At 49.0% G+C, this 4907-nt stretch overlaps 1 protein-coding gene across 2 annotated transcripts in view; it reads right to left on the bottom strand.

Moving 5' to 3' along the window:
* POLDIP3 (polymerase (DNA-directed), delta interacting protein 3) overlaps positions 1-4907 on the bottom strand; it is a 24011-nt gene that overhangs the window by 18514 nt on the left and 590 nt on the right. The window lies entirely within an intron of this gene.

Here is a 4907-nt window from a genome sequence, read left to right as displayed (position 1 = left end):
TGCCAACAAAGGTTCGTCTAGTCAAGGCTATGGTTTTTCCTGTGGTCACGTATGGATGTGAGAGTTGGACTGTGAAGAAGGCTGAGCACCGAAGAATTGATGCTTTTGAACTGTGGTGTTGGAGAAGACTCTTGAGAGTCCCTTGGACTGCAAGGAGATCCAACCAGTCCATTCTGAAGGAGATCAGCCCTGGGATTTCTTTGGAAGGGATGATGCTAAAGCTGAAACTCCAGTACTTTGGCCACCTCATGCGAAGAGTTGACTCATTGGAAAAGACTCTGATGCTGGGAGGGACTGGGGGCAAGAGGAGAAGGGGACGACAGAGGATGAGATGGCTGGATGGCATCACTGACTCGATGGACCTGAGTCTGAGTGAACTCTGGGAGTTGGTGATGGACAGGGAGGCCTGGCGTGCTGCGATTCATGGGGTCGCAAGGAGTCGGACACGACAGAGCGACTGATCTGATACCTAATTAAGGGTTTCTCTGGTGGCTCAGTCGGTAAAGAATCCACCTACAATGCAGGAGATGCTAATTTGATCCCTGGGTCCCCTGGAAAAGGAAATGGCAACCCACTCCAGTATTCTTGCCTGGGAAATCCAATGGACAGAGGAGCCTGGTGGGCTACAGTCCATGGGGTCCCAAGAATTGGACACAACTTAGCAACAAAACCACCACCACCACCACCACACCTAGTTAAAATACCAATAAATCAAGCATGGGTCAAAAACAACGAACAAGACTAGAAAAGTTAAGGAAGGGTGAATACTGTCCTCAAACTAAGAAAAAAAATGAGAACACCAGTTACATCCAGGGACAGAGTGCACCCTCTAGTGACCAGAGGGTGAACACACACACACTAAGGATGGTGGGCTCACCAGAGACCCATACACCATACTCCTTGTCTGGCAAGAAATGCCACCGTGATGGCCCATGCTGCTATTTTTATCTACTTGAAGAGCACAAAAGGTAAATTTTCAGGAGGGAGGTGATACAGTTGTGGATGTAGGAGCCTAAATAAGCTACTTTCCCTCAATTACATATATTCGGTTCCCTGGTTACATCACTTCTCAACTCCTTTCATGAGCAGCTTTAGGGGAGTTTCAGTGTTCAGGATTTTTCTAATCACTGCTCCTCTCCCTGCGTGAGAAGACAGCTATTCATCCCAGCAGGCAGCGGTACTGCTTATATGGCAGGCATTAGTCATCAGGAACTTTTCAAGTAAACGTTCCTGCTAGGAGCAGGTCTCTAAAACATTGAGCCAATTCTGTTCCCCTCCTGGCTCCAATAACTGCTAAGGACTCCCTAAAAAAAGTGCAACCCCTCAGTGGAACCCCCAGTCTGTCTCCCACAGACTGCAGCCTCCCTTCCCACTGCAGACTATCTGATGTTCCTGAACACATTCTGGGTTTTTGGCCCCAGTAAACATTTGGGAGGGAGAGAGAGGAGTGTTTTTACTGCCCTGCCTCATGATACCTGTAACAGTGCAACTGTGCACTGCTTCCAGGCGCTCACCAGGTACTCTACCAGGTCCTAGGAAGAGCAGTGTGGGCAAGAGAGCAGACACTTACTGGAGCCTAAGCCCTCTCCCCCAGCACCCCTCCTCCACTGGAACCTGGCAGACACATGATCAGGGAAGGTCTGTCTGGGGCTAAGAATGCCTCACCCTCTTGGATCTGCCTGTGGAGGGCACAGTGGCCCCTGGCTCTGGACAGATGTCCAGTCCAAAGGATTTGGAGGGACCCTGAATTGTTCAAAGTGGATTTTAACCCATGGGGTCTCTGGGTTAGAATGTGTGTGTTGAGGTCATCTTAGAAAATAGAGTTTAGTTCTAACAATTACTGAGGGTTAATTCTGAACTATGTGCTTTAGAGACACAAGGAAAAACAAGACAGGATCCCCTTACCTTTGTGCCGATGTTTCATTTTAAATTATAGTTCTTCTCTTCCAAGCTAATGTAACAACTCATTTCCCTCCTCTTTGTTTTAGGTCTAATTTCTTTTACCTTATTTCAATAGGAAACCAGCAGAGAGTATGGGAGCAGAGCCCTGGTTTCAACTGGAAAATTCCCTAACCTCCTCTCCCCACAGCTCCAAGGATTCTCCATATTTGTATCTAGCTCAGAGCCACTCACCTCCAGCACACTCTAGGCCCAACTTCCCCACTAAGACTGCCGGTCATCATCTACCTGCATGGAAGCAGTGACAGCTATCCTCTGACGGTTGAACTAAGCAAACCAAAGAGGAGGGTGACTTGACTAACCAATTACATCCAAAGGAAGAAACTGACAAGAGAGGCAGGCCCACACTGCAGCTGGTGCCCAGTGCTACCTGAGGAGACTCATCTATGGGTCTTGAACAACTGAAACCAATAGAGACATGCTGTGTTGGGGGAAGGACAGCACCTCACCACAGCCTGGATGAAGTATCATAAAATAATTCCCCACTTTCTTGAATCTCATGTTAATCAAAGAACTTTCTGATGATTAATTGAGGGCCAAATAATAATGATGGTAATGACACCTTTCTTGACTTACACAGTACAATGAAGACAAAACAGAATAGCTGTTCTAAAGAACAAAGCACATTCCACGACTTTTGAGAAGGGGTTATTTACACTTGCAGAGGCTCAGTCCTTTGCTATTTCCTTTAAGAAAAGAAGTTTTCTGAGATGGTCATAGGCTCTTCCTAAATTATTAAGCACAAAGTTGTCTCTGTGACATCCCTATACTACACCAAGGTGCCAGTAAAGAGATTTCTTCTAAGAAGCAAGTAGAACAGTATTTATTTACTGTAGGAAATACCATCTGTTCAGACCTTTCACAGTTCTTGACAAGAACCCTAACCCCCTCACCCCCGATCTAGTTTTTCTCTGTTGGCTGTGCGAGCACAATGGAGTTTCCAGTAGGTTTAATCCAAACCCAGCATGTGGTCCAGTTTCTTTCACACTGTCTCTTTGCCTGCATTTCCCCCAATTCAATTTTTACAAAATAGCAACACAATATTCTCACACTGAAGACTGGATATTACTTCTTTCCTTAAAAGCCTTCATTAACAATAATGATGAGAGCTAACATCTACTGGGCACTTAGTACCCACTAGATGCTTTCTGAGGTACTTTAGATACATTAATTCATTTAGTCCTGACAATACCCAGTAAATATTACCCACGTTTTACAGATAAAAAAGAGAGGCATGGCATGGTTAAGTAACTTTCATATGGCAAGTGGGATTGAAACTTGGCAGTCTGACTCTAGGACCCCAATGCTTACTTATTATGTCCCCTAAAGGAGGGATTTGGGCTTCTATTCCTTTAAAGCCATCTACTGAACACTTACTATCTGGTACAGTTTAAAACATACACTCTTACATCCTCATATTTAATCTTCTCAACCACCTACCTGGAACCATTATTACAAACGAGCAAAATGCCTAAATCAGAGGTCATCAGGCCACAAAAGCACAGAACCCCACAATGGGGCCCGCCAAGGGACCAGGTCTGCCTGGCTGCAGTCTCTGCTCTTGTGGTGGATCCACACATCCTCCCTTCCCTGCAGTCCCATTCAAGGCCCAACACAAGACACTGCACACATCAACATCAACCGCAGGTACAGACTGCCTGCAGTCGGGAACTAAGGGAGTGCCTGCAGGAAGCCCAGGTAGTGGGAAGCTGGCTGCCCCAGCAACTGTTCAGCAACTCTGTGAAACCTGGATGGGCTCAGACGTGACCAGAGGACCCAGTACCAATTCCCCGCCAGTTACTAGAGGGTAGACCTGAAAGAGGGCTTCCCAGGTGGCGCAGTGGTAAAGAACCTGCTGGCTGATGCAGAAGCCACAAGAAATGCTAGTTCGATCCCTGGGTGGGGAAGAACCCCTGGAGGAGGAAGTAGCAACACAAACCAATATTCTTGCCTGGAAAATCCCATGGACCAGAGGAGCCTGGCCGGCTACAGTCCTGTGGGGTCGCCAAGAATCGCACACGACTGAGCACACAACACAACCACAACAAGGATAGAGAAAATTAACGCTGCGTGCCCATTATGAACCAGAAACCTCGTGAAGGGCTGGCTGGGGAATGAGGCGGGGGCGGGAGCAGTTGTGGCGGATCTGTGTGTACAGGTTGAGGGTGAGGGATACTTTTCACACAGTGAAAAGAATCCATCTTCGAGCCACCACACAAGGCAGTATTAATAAACATCTGCCGAGTGAACGACTGCGGGAGAAAACAACATCCTTCTTTACAGCCTGGCTTCTCCGCAAGGACATGTGAACTAATCTAACGTGTGCTAGAAAACCACTGGCCCAGGTTTCCCATCTCCTTCACACAGATGAACTGGAGCCCCTATAGAGTCTGGAAATGACTACCAATATTTTGAGGGTCCAGAGGAAGTTTGGGTCACGGAACGGCAAACCAGCTCCGCGACTCTTCACCCCGACACAGAACAGGGGTTCTCTGCGAGTCATCAAGAAACGGCCGGCCTGCCGCCCCGTCCCGCCAGTTTGTCTCGCCCAAGCCTGAGGCCAACTCTCAGAGCGCGCCCGGCCCCGCTCTGAGCTCTCCTCGGCCGCGGGCAAATTCCACCTCAAGCCCCTCATTTGGAAAACATTAATAGCTGGCTGACAGGACCGCGCACCGGCGGCAAAGCGCCCCCGAGAGCCTGAAACGCCTCACAAAGGGCCGCGAGTGTGAAGAGCGGGGAACCGGGAGAAGGATTGGGAAATTTTAAAGGGCTGACTTTGGGTCGCGGTTTCGGCAGGAACAGACCCGGAGAGTCTTAGCAAGTCACTTCCCCGAGAAACTCCAGGCGTCCTAACTCGAAGGCCGCGCTGAGACCTCGGCGCCGCGCCCGTCTCCTCAGAGGAGGCGGGGCTGCGCCGGGGAGACCCCGGACGCCAGGCAGGCCGCGGG

Source organism: Bison bison, unplaced genomic scaffold (genome assembly GCF_000754665.1).
Source record: "Bison bison bison isolate TAMUID 2011002044 unplaced genomic scaffold, Bison_UMD1.0 scf7180017864184, whole genome shotgun sequence".
Lineage (NCBI taxonomy): Eukaryota > Metazoa > Chordata > Mammalia > Artiodactyla > Bovidae > Bison > Bison bison.
This window is presented reverse-complemented; position numbering and strand designations above follow the sequence as displayed.